Here is a 20,342-nt window from a genome sequence, read left to right as displayed (position 1 = left end):
GACCAAAACAGTGAGACCTCCCTCTCTTGTACCTCCTTGCTGTCTTGCCTGAGGATCCTGCATCTAGGGAATGTAGCACTGATAGCTAGGTTCCTGGAACTGAGACTGGCTCCACTGTAATGAGGGGTATGTCAAGTTCCAAACGATCGATTGTAATGGGGGATCTCTAGTCATGGGCACAGACTGACATTTCTGTGGTCGATAGCGAGACACCAGAATGGTGTGTTGCCTCCCTGGTGCTGGGATTACAGATGTTTCGGAGAGGGTGCAGAATATTCTCAAAAGGGAGACTGACTAGCAGGAGGTCATTGTTCACATTGGTACCAATGACATAGGAAGAGAAAAGGACAAGATTCTGAGGAGAGAATATAAGAAATGAGGCAGGAGTTCAAAAGTAGGTTCTCGAGATCCAAAGGGTTTCCACAAACACTTTAAGGACAAAAGAGTAACTAGGGAGAGAATAGTGCCCCTTAAAGATCAACTACGTGTGGAACTGCAGGAGATTGGTGGGATACTAAATTAGTATTAGTATTTACTGTGGAGAAGAATGTGGAAGCTAGAGAATGTAGGGAAACAAGTAGTGATATCTTGAAAAATATACACATTACAGAAGGGGAGATGATGAATGTCTTAAAACACACAAAGTAGAAAAGAGCCTGGCACCCTAGAACTTTGTGGGAAGCTAGGGCCCTTGCTGAGATATCTGTATCATCAATAATTACAGGAGAGGTGTCAAAGACTGGAAGTTGGCTAAATAATAGTGCAATTATTTAAGAAAGTTAGTAAGGAAAAGCCAGGGAATTATAGACCAGTGAGCCTGACATCAGTGGTGGATAAGTTATTGGAGGAAATTTCGAGGGACAGAACTTATATAGATTTGGTAAGACAAGAACTGATTAGGGATAATGAACATAGCTTTGTGCATGGGAAATCGTGTCTGACTAATTTGAGTTTTTTGAAGTTGTGAAGCGGGTTGATGAAGGTAGAGAAGTGGAAGTTGTCCATATGGACTTCAGTAAGGTCTTCGACAAGGTTCCACATGGTAACAGGTTACCAAGGGGAACTAGCCATTTGGATACAGCATTGGCTAGAAGATAGGAGACAGAGGGTGGAGGTGGAGGGTTGCTTTTTGGATTGGAGGCTAGCGGTGTTCTGCAAGAATCAATGCTAGGCCAACTGCTTTTTGTCATTTATATAAATGATTTGGATGTGAATATAAGAGATATGTTTAGTAAATTTGTAGATGACACCAAAATTGGTAGACAATGAAGAAGGTTACCTCAGAATACAACAGGACCTTGATCAGATGGGCAGACGAACTAAGGAGTAGCAGATGGAGATTAACTTAGATAATTTAGTTAAATGTGAGATACTGCATTTTGGAAAGACAAATTAGGGCAGGAACTCAGGGGCAAGATCCTGGGGAGTGTTCCCAAACAAGCGACCTTGGGTTGCAGGTTCCTTGAAAGGAGAGTTACAGATAGACAGAGTAGTGACAAAGGTGTTTGCTTTGCTTGCCTTTATTGGTCAGTGTATTGAGTATTGGAGTTGGGAGATCATGTGCGGCTGTACAACACATTGATTACTACTTTTGGAATACTACATGCAATTCCGGTCTCCTTGCTATAGGAAGAACGTTGTGAAACTTGAAAGGGCTCAGAAAAGATTGACAAGGATGTTGCTGAGTTTGAGCTACAGGGAGAGGCTGAATTGGCTGGGTCTTCTTTCCCTGGAGAGTCAGAAGCTGAGGGGTGACCTGAAAGATGTTTTATAAAATCGTGAGGGGTATGGATAGGGTGAATAGCCAAGGTCTTTTCCCCAGGGTGGAGGAGTTCACGGTTAGAAGGCATAGATTTAAGATGAGAGGGGAAAGATTTAACAGGGGCTTAAGGGGCAAATTTTTCACGCATAGAATAGTGCACATATGGAATGGCTGCCAGAGGAGGTGATGGAGGCTGGTACAATTACAACTGGTCAGTACTCTGTCTATCTGTAACTCTCCTTTCAAGGAACCTGCACCCCAAGGTCGCTTGTTTGGGAACACTCTCCAGGACCTTGCCCTTGAGTTCCTGCCCTAATTTTTCTTTCCAAAATGCAGTATCTCACATTTAACTAAGTTATCTACTCCTTAGTTCATCTGCCCAATCTGATCAAGGTCCTGTTGTATTGGAGGCTGGTAGTAGATTTGCCAACTTTAAGTACATTTAAGTCATCATTGGACAAGCATATGGATGTACATGGAATAGTGTAGGTTAGATGGGCTTCAGATTGTTATGACAGGTCGGCATAACATTGAGAGCCGAAGGGCCTGTACTGTGCTGTAATGTTCTATGTTCTGTGTTCTATTTAAAAGGCATCTGGGTGAGTATGTGAACAGGAAGGGTTTAAAAGGACATGGGCCAAATTGTGGCAAATGGGACCAGATTAATGTAGGATAGTTGGTCAGCATGGGCGCGTTGGACTGAAGGAGATGTTTCCGTGCTGTACATCTGTATGACTATGTGACTCTAAGTGGCCTCACCCAATGCCCTGTACAGCTCTGAAATGACATCCCAACTCCTGTACTCAAATGTTATGACCAATGGAGGCAAGCGTGCCAAATGCCTTTTGCACCACTCTGCCTTTCTGTGACTCCACTTGTAGGGAATTATGAACCTACACCAGCTCACTGGTCTTCATTTTCAGTAGTGCACTTTATTTATTCCGTTCCCTCGTTTCTTCCTATGAGATCTTCAAGAATTCATATGCAGAAAGAAAAAAAAATTAGACTTTTTTTATGGCAGAACATTTTAACATCTTGAATTGATTTCAGATTTGAAGTTTTAAATTAAGCTAAGATACTTACGTGTTTTCTTAGTAGCTAAATCAAGGACGTAATTATATAGGCGCTTGCAGGCCCTAACATTCACAAGTCATAATGTACTAAAGTACGGAGAATACTATGTATTAAAGATAAATTGTTTGGAGTCTGATCATTTCATCATTTCCTATTCCTGCTGTTTTTGTAAACCAGGGTGAATTTGAAAAGATTTGAAAATCTCTCTTGCTGTCTCTATTTGATGAATAATGCACAGATGGGGCAGAGATTAGTATAGAGATCTAAGGTTCTCACTGACTGTAGAGAAGATACCCTCAGGCTCATTAGGTTATCATTATAGTAATATCAGAAAAGTTGACAATTACTTCGAAACGCACTTCATAAAATCTCAAGTAAATTAAAGTAAAATATGGCAAGTAGGTTTACACTTCTCCAAAACTAAATTTCAACTGCACAAGGTATCTTCACTTATTGTTTCGTGGCATTTGTCAATGACTGGAAAATTGTAAAGCTGCATTGGATTACTGAAGAAATATTTGCAAATCTACTTGGTTTATGTTTAAATGTTGTCAGGCACTATTTCAATGTGATGTACCTTCTGATTATGTAAACCCAAGTAGAAATTGAATAGCTCAATTTTTGTGCGTAAAGTTGCCAACAGTTGAACTTTCATATTATCCATAAGATTTAATCTGAACATTGAAGTTTTAAGTTAATACTGGAGAGAAAGTTACTTATTCTCCCAGATTTATAGGAGAGTTTAAGTAACTATGTAAAATGACGAACAGGCCACTTGATTGGCACCATATTCACAATCATTCACTCACTCCCTCCACCACTGACACCCAGTAGCAGCAGAGCGTAATATGTACAAGATGCTCTACAGAAATTCACCAAGGCTCCTTAGACAGCAAACTGACAACCACTTCCACCTGAAAGGATAAGGGTAGCAAATGCCTGGCAACACTACCACCTGCAAGTTCTCCTCCAAACTGCTCACTATCCTGACTTCTTAAAATATCACTGTTTCTTCACTGTCTGGATCAAAATTCTGGAATTCCCACCAATAGGACCTTCTGTGTCAACCAACATCACATGGACTGCAATGGTTGAAGAAGGCAGATCACCACCACCTTCTCAAGGTCAACTAGGGATGGGCAATTAATTCTGACAAGCCAGTAACACCTGTGCCCCACAAGTGAATAAAAATAAGTTACAACGAAGAGTACCTCCAAGAAATAAATTTGACAATGCTAATGAAGAACTTGGTATCTAAACATAATTTTATAACACCTTTTTTTGTTGCTACAGGTGCCTTGTTGTGAAAAAGTGGTGTATGTGCAGCATGAGTACACTTCTATTGCAACTCAAGCCAGATGTCAGGACATTGTCAAAAGTATTTGAATTCACTGGAGCCATGCTGTTTAAGCAGTTTATGACATCAGTTGTTACATAACAGCCCAAAGATGTGCAGGTTAGGTGGATTGGCCATGTTAAAATTGCCCATAGTGATCAGGACAGTGTAGATTAGGTGGGTCATAGGTGGGTGGTGGGTCTGGGTGGGATGCTCTGAGGGTTGGTGTGGACTTGTTGGGCCAACGGCCTGTTTCCACACTCTGGGGATTCTATGATTCTATGGTAACATTAATTCGACACCAGTACAGCAAATTTCAACCTCAATGCTCCAGCTGATCTCTTTTCTTAAACATGGATGACATAATGACTTGTGAATGTTAGGGCCTGTATGCATGTAGGAATCTGAACCAAAGCTTTTACTAGGTCGCTTGTTGACTGATTCCTACTGACCGAGGTCGTAGTTTGTAGTTGTGAGTTTCCGTGTATTATTTCATGCACTCTGAGTTTTCCCATCATGTTAAACCTTGTAACATGAACCCATTGAGACTAAGTTCTTACTGAGGACAAGTATCAGTGGAACTAAATATATGTATATTTACATATGCAAACTCGATCAAATTTCTTAATAAAAGCAACACTTTACGGATGCTGAAAATTTGAAACAAACACAGAGGACGCTGGAGAAACTCAGCAGGACTGAAGACTTGAAAACTTAACTCCATTTCTCTTCACAAATGCTCCCAGACCTGCTGCGTTTCTGTGGCATTCTCACTGTTTGTTTCTATTTCTTAATAGACTGGTTGACAGACTGATTTTTGTAATGTACTACAAAGTACAGCAGTTGTAGCAGGATGGAATCAACACCTTTACACAAGAATAGCAATAACATGCTGTAACACCAATAACATGACTTAACCGTTAAAGACACATGATTGCCTGATGATGGAAATATGCAATCAAAACATGCTTGAGATGTAGGCATGAGGCATGCAACAGTGTTAAGTATATGAAGTGGAGATGAGGTTATCAGGTTTCAGTAGCGCTGCTTAAGAATTTTAGTAGGTTAGTTATGTGGGAGTGGTAAACATAGCAAGGTGTGATGCTAAGGGTTCAATTATAATAATATGTCTCTTTGTATGACAGGCACTTACTTTGATCAATTCTCTGAGGCTATTAGATCCCTTGAAGCACCTCCTCCGGGTCTTTGGCTACATTGCTGGCATTGTTAGTGATCGGTATCAGGTCTCACTGCTTTCTCATTGTTTGTCTGGAAGGTTGCCTGGCCTCCAGTAAATGGAGGGCATCTCTCCTTTTGTCTGCTTGCTGTACAAAGGGCTCCAGGGTTTCCTGAGAGAGACTCTTTGCTATTGTGGCAACTTTACCTTTCTTGCAGATCACATCCCATAACCACATTAGTCACCTTTTAAGAGGTGTGGCTAATTTTAAGAAATATGTGCTAGCTTTAGGTGTCGCTAGCCTTGCATAAACCTAGGCTATGTGTTGACACACAGTAGCATATTTGACATTGGTTGTGGTTGAGTTGGGGGATCAACATGCATTGCTATCACTTAGATTAGGAAAACAATAGCAGTTTCTAGTTGCATAGTTCCTTTAACATAATGAAAAGTTCTGTAACATTTCATAAATGCATTATGAAACAAAATATGACAGTGAGCCACATAAAAGAGAACAATGCACTTATACAACACTTGTGAAAACCATTATAAAGCACTTCAATGCACCTTTACATGAAGTGTTTTTGGAGCACAATCACTATTGTAATGAAGGAAACACAATAGTCAATTTGAATATAGCATTGTACAATGAACAGATAATCTATTTTTTGGGTGTTAATTGATGAAATAAGTATTAGCTAGAACACCAGAGGTAACTGCTCTGTTTCTCTTCAAAATAGTATCAGAGGATCTTTTGTGGCCTGTCTGGGATCTGATTGTTGTGTTCACGTCCTGCAGTGCAACATAGAATCAAGAATCTCGTGATCCAGAGGAAAATGTGCTACCAGCCAAATCACAACTGATATTAATGAAACAAACTGGTATATTATTCTTGCATGTATTTTATAGCTTTACCCAATTTACACACCCTGTTTGTAAAATAGGCCATTGCTATCGCATGAAATTGTATCACAATTATACATTTTAAATGCTGTGAAAGTTCCAATTATTCTACATTATCCGGCTAAATTCCGAATATAATTCAGGTGTTATGGATTAAATATCTTCACTAGTAGCTGTATAGAGATCATAAACAATTACTGGTTTCAACCTTTACGGTGCTCTGAGCTATAGGTCTTGGCAATAGAAGAATGACTAATTGAAAAAAGGTGTACCAGAAAAATTTTCGGTCTTAACCATTGATATATTGTAATTATTTTTACTTTTCCTCTGCCTTAGTAATTGCTAGAATATTGCTCCTGTCCTCTGTTTCTGAATTTCAGTAAGATGCTACATTGGCAGAATCACTTATGTAGGAAGATCAATAAAATGCAACTAACAGCTGATGCAAACCTTTCTCGCTGAATGGAATACATGGTAAACTTGAAACAGGGTGCTATCCTACTTTCCTTTGATTTGACAGCAAATCCTTTGAGTAGGATGTATTTTTTTTTGACTGAGTCCACATTGCAAGTAACTGAGTTATGCATCAATAATTCGATAATTTTAAGCTTCGTCATGCGGAAACATTTGAACATACGCCAGCTATCTGGTCTTCAACATACTGTATTGACAGCTAAGACAGGTTTCATGGGCATTTTCTACACAAGTTCAGAGATGCATCTACAATTGATTAATTTTGTAGCTGTTGTCTAAAATATTGGATGAACACAAACAGTTTCAAAACTCTGTCGCTAAGTTTCCAAGCAGCAACAAAAACAAAGTTGGTGGAAAAGCTCAGCAGGTCTGGCAGCATCTATGGAGGAGAAAACAGAATTAACATTACAGGTCCGGTGACCCTTCCTCCTTTCTAAGTAGTAAATTGTCTCAAAGTAAGTCTTGCATTCTCAAAGTCCCAGTCTAGTGGTTACGTCCTTCAGGACTTGGTGAGCTCATACAGTGGGGAAGTACTGTATATCGAGTACATTCTGGATCCTTGTCACACGCAGAGCTTCTTCCAACTCTTACTCAACAGGGAGGAGTACTGATTCATCAGTTGAAGTGGAAGTAGAGATAACTGTTGGTAATCAACAGGAGATTTCCCTGCCGATTTTGACCTAATCATATGAAGCTCATTGGGTTCAGAATTGATGTCAAGCATTCTCAGAACAATTTCCCACTAACTGTGTATCACTGTACTGTTATATCTATTTTTAGTAATGGTGGTCTCTGCAATATTGTTTGGAAGGTATGATTCCGTGATAATGACAATGTCAGGCTTTTGCTTGTTTAATCCAAGGCTTAACTGTCACAATTTTATCAAAAACCTTAGGCTTTGGTAAGCAGGACTTGGCAGGTTTGTTAGGTCTGTGTGTGCCATTGGTAATTTTTGGTACCTTGTTCAGTACAAGTTGGTCCAGTTTTATCCAGATTTTGTAGCAAAAACAGCTGAGTATTTCACTCGATCCATGAGAACGTATTTAAGATTAACCCACATTATGGCAACAAATGTAGGCTTGAACAGGTGAGGATGGCAGTTGACCAGATGGATTTTTATGGCAATGAACAATGATTTCATGGTCAGCATTAGACTACCTTTCAATTTCAGTGTTACTAATCAAATTCATATTACACTAACTGTTATGGAGGGATTCAAAATTAAGTCCCCAGGGAATTACCCGTGTCTCTGGATTATGAGTCCAGTGGTGTCATCACTGCCTCCATTTCTGGAAATGAGTTGAATTTTAACTAAGGAACTTTGGATTTAGAAAAAAAAGTAGCTGTGATAATTGTTAATATTTTAATATTTTTACGTACCTGACCATTTAGAATAGAATGCCACAGAATCACAGAATTGTTACAATGTAGGAGGAGGCCTTTCAACTCATTGTGCCTACAATGGCTCTTCAAACAATATCATTACCTGTGTTATTTTTCTGATTCGCCCCCAAAAATTGCACACTATTTAAATCCAAATAATCATTCAATTGAATGCCTCAATTGAAAATGCCTCCACCACACACCAGGCAATGCATTACACACCTTAATACTCATCGTTTGAAAAAGTTATTTTTCTCGTGTAACCCTTGATTTATTTGCAGAACACTTTAAATCTATGTCCTCTCATTCTTGTTTGTTTTACATGGGAACAGCTTCTCCCTATCTACTCTATTCAGCCAGTTTCTGATTAAGGGTCTAGACCTGAAACGTCAGTTTTTGTGCTCCTAAGATGCTGCTTGGCCTGCTGTGTTCATCCAGCTCCACTCTTTGTAATGTCATTATGCATATGTTCTTTGATTTTTGTTTTTATAACATTATTTCGAGTTTAACCATGAACCTTGATGTTTCATTCTCTCTGTAAATACCTCTGCTGAGATCATTATTACTGTTTGTCTCACCCAAGATCATAACAAGATGTTTAACCAAGTTGATATAGAGTCATTGAGTTATACATCATGGAAACAGGTCCTTTGACTCAACATTGTCTGCGCCAACCAAGTTTCCTCTACTGAACTTGTCCTATTTTCCTGTGTTGGCCCATATCCTTTTTCTTATCCACGAACCTGTCCAAATACCTTTTAAATGCTTTAGTTGTATCCACCTCTACCATTTCTTCTGACAACTCATTCCATATATACACCAATCTCTGTATGAAAAGCATGTCCAACAAGTCTCTTTTAAATCTTTTCTCTCACCTTAAACCTATGCTGTCTAGTTTTGGACTCCTCTACCTGGGGGGAAAAAACCTTGGCCATTCACCTTAGTTTTGCCCCTTGTGATTTTATAAACTTCTATAAGGTCACCGCTCAGCCTCCTACACTGTAGGAAAAAAAAATCACAGCCTATCCAGACTCTTCTTATAACTTAAACCTTCCAGTTTCAGTACATCCTTGTAAAACTTTTTTGTATGCTTTCCAGTTTAATATCATCCTTCCTGTCGCAAGGTGACTAGAATTATATGTAGCACTCCAAATGTAGCCTTAACCATGTCTTGTATTACTGAATATGATGTCCTAACTCTTCTACTCAACATTCTGACCAATAAAGAGAAGTTTGCCAAATGCCTTCTTCATTACTCTGTCTACTTGTGACACTACTTTCAAGGAATTATGTACCTGCACTCTTAGGTCTCTCCATTTGACAACCCTCCCTAACAGCCTACCAGTAATTGTGTAAGTCCTGCCCCAGTTTGTTTTACAAAACTGCAATACCCTGCGTTGATCTGTATTAAACTCCATCTGCCATTTCTCATCTTGAAGTCTTATTTTACTCTAAGATAACCTTCTTCACTCTCCACTACACCACCAATTTTGGTGTCATCCTCAAATTCATCCTCTGATATTCTCATTGAAATCCTTTTATATATGTATTGAACAATAGTGGACCCAGCACCGATCCTGGTGGTGCACTGCTGTCACAGTCTCCAGTCTGAAAAACAACCTTCCACCACCACCCTCTGTCTCCTGCCATCAAGCTAGTTTTGTATTCAATTGGCTCCTTGTCCCTGGATCCCATGTGATCTAACCTTACTACATAGTCTATCATGCAGTACTTTGTTGAAAGCCTTGTTAAAGTCTATGCAGGCAACATCTACTGCACTGCCTTCAACTATTGTTTTGGTCACCTCTTCAAAAAAAACTCCATCAAACTTGTGAGATGCAATTTCCCCCACACAAAGCCATGCTGACTATCGCTAATCAGCCCTTGCCTTTCCAAATACATGTATATCCTGTGTCTCAGAATCCTCTCCAACAACCTACATTGACATTAGTCTCACCAGTCTGTAGTTCCCTGGCTTTTGTTTGCAGCCTTTCTTAAAAATAGCACAATATTAATCACTCTCCAGTCTTTTATCACCTCACCCCTGGCTGTCGACAATATAAATGTCTTGCTAAGGCTCCCACAGTTTCTTCCCTGGCTTCCCACAATGTTCTGGGATATACTTGATTGTGGAGATTTATCTATCTTTATGCATTTTAAGTCTTCTTCTGTAAAGTGGACTCTTTTCAAGACATCACTATTTATTCCCTCTAATTCCATAGTTTTCATGTTTTTCTCCATGGAAAATACTGACAGGAGTGAGGTCAGGAGGGAATTAGGATCAGGAGATGGGAGGGTAGGAGGGAGTATTTAATTATTGAGGGTATGAGCATGTGAGGGAGGCAGACAAGATGGATGGTGGACACCAGGGTGGGTGTATACAGGGGTGGGAAGATGGGAGAGAGAGAGAGGAAAAATGCTTGACAGTCAGTGAAGATTCAAAGGTGGGAGGTAGGAAGGACAGGAGAATGGGAGGACAAAAACATGTAAAGAGGACAAGAGAGAGTGAGGGAGCTTGGAAGGTGGGAAGATGCAGGGGTGGGTTGGAGGGAGGATGTGAAGATGGGAGAAAGGGAGGACATGAGGCTAGGAGGAAGGGAAGATGCGATTGTGGAAGGGAGGAAACGATTGTGGGAAGGAGGATGTGAGTGTGGGAGGGATGATGCATGGGTGGGTGGGATGACGTGGGTGGGACGGAGGATGTCAGGGAGGACATATGATTAAGAATTAGGAAGGACAAGTGAAAGGGATGATGTACAAGTGGAATGGAGGGAGTGAAGACCTGAGGTTGGGAGGACATAAGAGAGGCAGGTAGAAGAATAAGCTGGGAGACAAAGTGGATGGGAGGGGAGAAGGAGCACATGAGGGAGGGAGGGAGGATGTGAGGCAAGGAAGACATGAGGGAGGAGGATGTGATGGATGCGAAGATAGAAGGGAACAGAAGGTGGGAGGTTGGATGAGAGGGTAGAGAGAGAGGATGAGAGGGTGGAAGAGAAAATAGAAGGGACGGAAGATGAGAGGTCTGGTAGGTGCAAGGGAAATACATTGTGAGGGAGGAAAAAAGCAAAGGTGGGAATGAAGGAGTGGAAGTGGGAGACAGTGAGGGCGGGAATAAGGGTGGGAGGTACGATGTGATGGAGGACAGAATGGGAAAACTCAAGAGCGGCAGGACAGAAGCAAAGACGGGGAGGGAGGGAGTGCAGGAGGGTGGATGAGAGGGTATTGAGGGAGGGCAAGAGGGTTGGTGGAGGGAGGGAGAACATAGGGGGAGAGTGGAAGGAGGGTGAAAGGAGATTGCAAGTGAGGGTGCAGAGAGGCACAGTGGAAACAAAGGAGGGGGTCACAAGACACGAGGGAAGGATAGGAGGGAGAACACAAAGGATTAGTGCTGTGAGGGAGTGATGGAGAATGGGAAAGAAAGCTGGGAGGAGATGAGTGAGGGAAGGAAGATGGAAACGAGAGGGTGGGAGGGCAGGATGGGAGGATGCAAGGACAGGTGGTAGGGAAGGAGGATGGATGGACACAAGGGAGGACAGACGGAAGGGGAGACAGAGGCACCCCTGGAATGATGGGAGGATGCAAGCACAGGAGGGAGGCAGGACAGGAGGGTTTGAGAGCTGGAGAGATGATGAGATAGGGGAAGGGAGGAAGGCTGAGAGGTAGTGACAGTGTGTGGTAGGCAGGATATGAGGGAGGGAGGACACAAGGGTGGAAGAGAAGATGCATTGGTGGGAGGGAAGAAATAAGGGAGGGATAGAACATAGAACATAGAACATAGAACAGTACAGCACAGAACAGGCCCTTCAGCCCACAATGTTGTGCCGACCATTGATCCTCATGTATGCACCCTCAAATTTCTGTGACCATATACATGTCCAGCAGTCTCTTAAATGACCCCAATGACCTTGCTTCCACAACTGCTGCTGGCAACGCATTCCATGCTCTCACAACTCTCTGCGTAAAGAACCTGCCTCTGACATCCCCTCTATACTTTCCACCAACCAGCTTAAAACTATGACCCCTCGTGCTAGCCATTTCTGCCCTGGGAAATAGTCTCTGGCTATCAACTCTATCTATGCCTCTCATTATCTTGTATACCTCAATTAGGTCCCCTCTCCTCCTCCTTTTCTCCAATGAAAAGAGACCGAGCTCAGTCAACCTCTCTTCATAAGATAAGCCCTCCAGTCCAGGCAGCATCCTGGTAAACCTCCTCTGAACCCTCTCCAAAGCATCCACATCTTTCCTATAATAGGGCGCCCAGAACTGGACGCAGTATTCCAAGTGCGGTCTAACCAAAGTTTTATAGAGCTGCAACAAGATCTCACGACTCTTAAACTCAATCCCCCTGTTAATGAAAGCCAAAACACCATATGCTTTCTTAACAACCCTGTCCACTTGGGTGGCCATTTTAAGGGATCTATGTATCTGCACACCAAGATCCCTCTGTTCCTCCACGCTGCCAAGAATCCTATCCTTAATCCTGTACTCAGCTTTCAAATTCAACCTTCCAAAATGCATCACCTCGCATTTATCCAGGTTGAACTCCATCTGCCACCTCTCAGCCCATCTCTGCATCCTGTCAATGTCCCGCTGCAGCCTACAACAGCCCTCTACACTGTCAACGACACCTCCGACCTTTGTGTCGTCTGCAAACTTGCTGACCCATCCTTCAATTCCCTCGTCCAAGTCATTAATAAAAATTACAAACAGTAGAGGCCCAAGGACAGAGCCCTGTAGAACTCCACTCACCACTGACTTCCAGGCAGAATATTTTCCTTCTACTACCACTCGCTGTCTTCTGTTGGCCAGCCAATTCTGTATCCAAGCAGCTAAGTTCCCCTGTATCCCATTCCTCCTGACCTTCTGAATGAGCCTACCATGGGGAACCTTATCAAATGCCTTACTGAAGTCTATATACACCACATCCACAGCTCGACCCTCATCAACTTTTCTAGTCACATCCTCAAAAAACTCGATAAGGTTTGTAAGGCATGACCTACCCCTCACAAAGCCGTGTTGACTGTATTTGATCAAGCCATGCTCTTCCAGATGGTCATAAATCTTATCCCTCAGAATCCTTTCTAACACCTTGCAGACGACAGACGTGAGACTTACCGGTCTATAATTGCCGGGGATTTCCCTATTTCCTTTCTTGAAGAGAGGAATTACATTTGCCTCTCTCCAGTCCTCAGGTACGACTCCAGTGGAGAGCGAGGATGCAAAGATCTTCGCAAGTGGCGAAGCAATTGCATTTCTCGCTTCCCAAAGCAGCCGAGGACAAATCTGATCCGGGCCTGGCGACTTGTCAATCTTAATGTTTTACAAAATTTTCAGCACATCAGCTTCGTCTATCTCTATCCATTCCAGCATGCACACCTGCTCTTCAAAGGTTACATTCACTACAAAGTTCGTTTCTTTCGTAAAGACAGAAGCAAAAAACTCATTTAGGGCTTCCCCTACCTCCTCAGGCTCCACACACAAGTTCCCTATGCTATCCCTGATCGGCCCTACTCTTTCTTTGACCATTCTCTTATTCCTCACGTAAGTGTAAAATGCCTTTGTGTTTTCCCGGATTCCTTCTGCCAAGCCTTTCTCGTGCCCCCTCCTGGCTCTCCTCAGACCATTTTTGAGCTCCTTCCTTGCCTGCATGTAATCCTCTCTAGCTGAACTTGACCCTAGCTTCCTCCACCTTATGTAAGCTACCTTCTTCCTTTTCACTAGAAGCTCCACCGCTCTCGTCATCCAAGGTTCCTTAATCTTACCCCTTCTTGCCTGTCTCAGAGGGACATATTTACTCATCACTCCCAACAACTGTTCCTTAAGCCGTCTCCACATGTCTATAGTTCCCTTACCATGGAACAACTGCTCCCAGTCCATGCTTCCTAACTCATGTCTAATCGCATCATAGTTTCCTCTTCCCCAATTAAATATCCTCCCATTCTGCCTAATCCTCTCCTTCTCCATAGCTATGTAGAATGTGAGGCAGTTATGGTCACTATCACCAAAATGCTCTCCCACCACAAGATCTGATACCTGCCCCGGCTCGTTTCCGAGCACCAAGTCTAGAATGGCCTCTCCCCTCGTCGGCCTGTCAACGTACTGCGTTAGGAAACCCTCCTGAACACACCTTACAAAAACAGCTCCATTCAAATCTTCTGCTCGAAGGAGGTTCCAATCAATATTAGGAAAGTTAAAGTCACCCATTACAACAACCCTACTGCGTGCACACTTTTCCAAAATCTGTCGACCTATGCTTTCTTCAATCTCCCTGCTGCTATTGGGGGGCCTGTAGTAAACCCCTAACGAAGTGACTACTCCCTTGCTGTTCCTAATATCCACCCATACTGACTCAGTAGGCAGATCTTCCTCGACAAAGGAACCTTCTGTAGCTGTGATACCCTCTCTGATTAGTAGTGCTACACCCCCTCCTCTTTTTCCCCCCTCCCTATTCTTTTTAAATGTTCTAAACCCTGGAACATCCAGCAACCATTCCTGCCCATGAGAAACCCATGTCTCTGTTATGGCCACAACATCATAGCACCAGGATGTAGCGAGAGTGGGTAGCAGGGATGAAGTGAGGGAGAGAGGTAGTGATGGAAGCAAGGGAGGTGTGAGGGTGGAAGAGAGGAAGCAGTGACAAAGTGGCTCAATGATTATCATTGCGGTCTCACAGTGCCAATGACCTGGATTCAATTCCCGGCTTAGTTGACTATCTCTGTGGAGTTTGCGCATTCTCCCCATCTCTACATGAGTTTCCTCCAGGCGCTGCGGTTTTCTCCCACAATCCAAAGATGTGCAGGTTAGTGGCTTGGACATGCTAAATTGCCCATAGTGTCCAGTTATGTGTAGGTCAAATAGATTAGCCATGGGAAATGCAGGTTACAGGGAAGAGTAGGGAGAGGGGGTTGAGTCTGTGTGGAATGCTGTTCAGAGAGTAGAAGTGGAGTTGTTAGGCTGAATGGCCTGTTTCTACACTGTAGGGATCCTATGATTCAAAGAAATGCAAGGATATAGGGATATGGTAGGGTCTGGGTGGGATGCTCTTCCAAGGGCCGGTGTGGACTTGATGGGCTGAATGGCCTGCTTCCATACTTTAGGGATTCTATGAAGCAGAGTACGTGGAAAGGAGGGAGGGTGGGAGGCAGGAGATGATGAAGGAAGCATGCAGAGGGCAGATAATCTTCAAGCATTTAACAACGATCCACTACTTTAAACGTATTTCATAGCAATTCACAATTTCATTTCAGTGCATGTTAGTCATTTTCAAATTGTTGTCATGTTTAAATAACATGCATGTAAAACACCTTTACAATGTTGGTTGTGAATTCTGGCTTTCATTTGGGTTGTTTCTTGGGCATGAGAGGTAAGCTTTGCACTGTCTATAAAGATGGACCATCTCTAGAGTGCATCAAGAAAGAATAAATTATAAAAGGCACTTAATGCTGTGTATATTGGAGATAACTGTTTAATATATAGGAAGTCCAGAGTAGCCTAATTTTCCTCAGTTTTGCAATTTTCTTTCATGTTCTCATTTTGTTCTCTGGGAGTTGGTAACAACATTCATGTTGATTCTGCAGCTGGGCATATTGTACCAGTCTTTTCTCATGTCTGAAGTTTTATTATATAAAGAACGCAGACATCTTTTGGCCCAATTTGCAGGTAATCACAACGCTGTCTGTAAATCAGTTTGGCAGTATTCTCCAGTTTGTGTCCTTCAACAGTTGCTACTCGGTTTGCCCTGTAAAAAATAAATAAATGCTGTAGACTTTGCAGGTGAAATGTGTTACATGCAATGCCTGTGACAAATAAAAGAAATTGGAGCAGGTATGAGTCATTTGGCCTGTCATGCCTGTTCAAATTGATGACTGTCGGTGCCCTGAACTCCACTTTTCTGCCAGTCCCACCTTAACCCTCTATTCCTTTGCTTTGAAAATATTCAATGGCCCAGTCGCCACAGTTCTCAGTGGGAGAGAATTTCTGTTGAAATTGGTGAAAGTGTTCGCTCAGCAAGGTGATTTCTTATAAAGGAACTCTCATCTTCAGACACAGATCTTTTAGACATCTTTGGAAAAATATCCAAACCTATGTGCTCTGTCATTTCCTAACCGAGCAACTTCATCTTTGTAATCTTGTTCCTCGTTATTTCCCAACAAAAGGTCTGTAAGTAGTTTTCATTATTAACATTTCCCTCAAATCCCTGAATGACAGGATGGGACTTCAAACATCAATTGGTCAATGCTTGATGTTTAATTCTATTGACTGCATTGGAACGGAGTATCGGGTTCTGCCAGTGATAGGTCGATGACCTAATATGCCAGCACAAACAGGCCTGTCAATAATGCAAAGTCGTCCTTACTAAAGTCTTGGGGCTAGTGCCAAAATTGGGAGAGCTGTCTCACAGGCCAGTCAGTGGCAAAACTATGAAATAACTATCGAATTAAACAAAATAACTGTGCATATAAGAATAGAAACTTTGATCTATGATGTGAAAAGAAAGTTACAAACTGCATTACATGTTAAACCTCAATGAGATGTAGAAACCTCAGACACAAAAGAATTTTAAAGCTTTGAAGACAGAATTTGACCCTTCATAGAATTATAGAATCATGAAGTACATTGGATGCCCTTTGGACTATCAAGTCTGTACTGCTAAAACTACACTAAATCTCTGCTAGCCCATAAAATTTTGGAGTAGATTTGTAGCTCTGGTTGTGGGTGTTGAGATAGAACATAGAACATAGAACAGTACAGCACAGAACAGGCCCTTCAGCCCACAATGTTGTGCCGACCATTGATCCTCATGGATGCACCCATGGATGGGTTGGCTCGCCGAGTTTTTCTAAAGATGTTTCATTACCATGCTGGGTAACATCATCAGTGCAGCCTCTGATGAAGCGTCAGTTTGTTTTCCCGCCTGGTTTTTAAACTCTAGCGTCCGTTGAGCTGGATTGCCTCACTTCCGGTTTTCCTTCATAGTGGAGTGTATTGGGGTCGAGTCCTACATGCTTATTAATGCCTTTCTTCGTGGATCACCAGGCATCTAGGAGTTCCCGTGCCTGTCTCTGCTTAGCTTGTCCCAGGATTTTGGTGTTGTCCCAGTCAAATTGGTGGTTCTCCTTATCCATGTGGATTGAGATAAATGAGTATTGGTCGTGTCTTTTTGTAGCCTGTTGGTGTTCATGTACCATTGTTGTTAGTTTCCTTCCTGTTTGTCTGATGTAGTATTTCTCACAGTCTCTACAGGGGATCTTTATAGATGACATTGGTCCTGCCAATGGCGGGGAGTGGGTCTTTAGTTCGAATGAGCAGTTGTCATAGGGTTGATGTGGGCTTTTTTTAAATCAGAATTAAGGGGTGATGGACTCTCAGGAGGACAGCCAGATTTCAGGTACTGGGACTGGCTCTGATGTGGCAGAGTGTATGTTACATTCCAAGCAATCAATTGTTATATGTCACTCTCTAGTCAGAGGCACAGACAGACATTTCTGCGACCGCCACTGAGACATCAAAAGGGTGTGTTGCCTCCCAAGATCAAGATCAGGATCAAGGTTATCTCAGAGAGGGTGCAGAATATTGCATGCAATTCTGCTGTCCTTGCTATAGAAAAGGATGTTGTGAAATTTGAAAAGTTTCAGAAAAGCTTTAGAAGAATTTTGCCAGAATTGGAAGGTGTGAGCAAGAGGGAGAGGTTTAATAGGAGGCTGAGAATTGACTTTACAGATACTTATAAATCATGAGAGGCATCAATATAGTGCGTAGACATGGACTTTTCCCCAGGGTGGGGGAGTCCAAAGCTAGAAGTATAGGTTTAAGGTGAGAGGAGAAAGATTTAGAAGGCACCTAAGGGGCAACTTTTTCATGCATAGGGTGGTTCTTATATAGAATAAGCTGCCAGAGGAAGTGTTCGAAGCTGGTGAAATTACAAGATTTAAAAAGCGTCTGGATGGGTTTATGATGAGGAAGGGGCTGGAGGGATATGGACCAAATGCTGGCAAATGGAACTGGATTAATTTGGGATATGTGGTCAGCATGGACGAGTTCGACAGAAGGATCTGTTTCCATGCTGTACAGCTCAATGACTCTGACTATTTTTCCAGAAGTTCTCTGACGCACAACTAAATGTTCTCTGACACACAACTAAATGTTCTTTCTTCCATCATTAAATCATCAGGCATATTCTTCACCTATTACCTGCCAGAACTCAGTAATTTTTTATTATTTCTATAATTGGAAGCATTATCACCACAACTGAAGGACTACATTTTACCTGTTATTCACCATCTGTAAATCACTCCTGTTTTCCAATTAATCAAATTATGTGCAATGCCCAGCAAGGGTTATGCATACCACCAAAGGTGAGGGAGAATTGGGAGAGAGGGGACTAAATCAAAATGAAGTAGGAAGGGGAGATAAGTTATTCCATCTCCTGCAGCTCCCACCTTTCTCCAAGGACGTCGAGGATTTTGGTGAACCATGCATGCTGCTTCTCCAAAGACCCAGGCACAGTCATTGTCATGGAAGAGGAGTAAAACTCAATAGTTGTATTTTCTTATTTTTCTTTTTGTCTTATATCCGGAATTGCATTCACACATAACTGATTTTCTTTCCCACCACTAAGTCATCCGTGGTATTTTTTCATCTATTAACCACCACCAGTAAATTGACCTTGTTTTCCAATTGAATTTGTGTGCAAATACAGTTAAAGATTGTTAAAAGCAATGCAGACCATTAAAGGTAAGCAAAAGTTATGGACATGGGAAGGGGGCTAAATTCAAAAAAACTCTGATAATTCTCCTAAACAACTACTGTTCTGAACAGAATGATTAGAGGAAATATGTGCATCAGCCAAATCTGGATGATGGACCTCCCAAACCCGAACGCTTGCAGTGTCTCAAGTGGATACTCATGATCCACCCCAATAAATGACTTCTCCTGATCAAGGGACATAAAAGCACTCGATAGACCATTCCTCTGGGAATTGTGGATCAGTTCATGGACCATATGGATATTGTCGAGGGTCCTCCGGCCCAAGAACATGTTGGATTGCGCAGGTAGATCACATGGTCCAGCATGTATCCAAGTTTTTTGAGGATGTGACTAGTAAGGTTGATGAGGGTCGAGCTGTGGATGTGGTGTATATGGACTTCAGTAAGGCATTTGATAAGGTTCCCCATGGAAGGCTCATTCAGAAGGTCAGGAGGAATGGGATACAGGGGAACTTAGCTGCTTGGATACAGAATTGGCTGGCCAACAGAAGACAGCGTGTGGTAGTAGAAGGAAAATATTCTGCCTGGAAGTCAGTGGTGAGTGGAGTTCTACAGGGCTCTGTCCTTGGGCCTCTACTGTTTGTAATTTTTATTAATGACTTGGACGAGGGAATTGAAGGATGGGTCAGCAAGTTTGCAGACGACACAAAGGTCGGAGGTGTCGTTGACAGTGTAGAGGGCTGTTGTAGGCTGCAGCGGGACATTGACAGGATGCAGAGATGGGCTGAGAGGTGGCAGATGGAGTTCAACCTGGATAAATGCGAGGTGATGCATTTTGGAAGGTTGAATTTGAAAGCTGAGTACAGGATTAAGGATAGGATTCTTGGCAGCGTGGAGGAACAGAGGGATCTTGGTGTGCAGATACATAGATCCCTTAAAACGGCCACCCAAGTGGACAGGGTTGTTAAGAAAGCATATGGTGTTTTGGCTTTCATTAACAGGGGGATTGAGTTTAAGAGTCGTGAGATCTTGTTGCAGCTCTATAAAACTTTGGTTAGACCGCACTTGGAATACTGCGTCCAGTTCTGGGCGCCCTATTATAGGAAAGATGTGGATGCTTTGGAGAGGGTTCAGAGGAGGTTTACCAGGATGCTGCCTGGACTGGAGGGCTTATCTTATGAAGAGAGGTTGACTGAGCTCGGTCTCTTTTCATTGGAGAAAAGGAGGAGGAGAGGTGACCTAATTGAGGTATACAAGATAATGAGAGGCATAGATAGAGTCGATAGCCAGAGACTATTTCCCAGGGCAGAAATGGCTAGCACGAGGGGTCATAGTTTTAAGCTGGTTGGTGGAAAGTATAGAGGGGATGTCAGAGGCAGGTTCTTTACGCAGAGAGTTGTGAGAGCATGGAATGCGTTGCCAGCAGCAGTTGTGGAAGCAAGGTCATTGGGGTCATTTAAGAGACTGCTGGACATGCATATGGTCACAGAAATTTGAGGGTGCATCCATGAGGATCAATGGTCGGCA

Source organism: Stegostoma tigrinum, chromosome 5, assembly GCF_030684315.1.
Source record: "Stegostoma tigrinum isolate sSteTig4 chromosome 5, sSteTig4.hap1, whole genome shotgun sequence".
Lineage (NCBI taxonomy): Eukaryota > Metazoa > Chordata > Chondrichthyes > Orectolobiformes > Stegostomatidae > Stegostoma > Stegostoma tigrinum.
Note: the sequence above shows the minus strand (reverse complement) of the source record.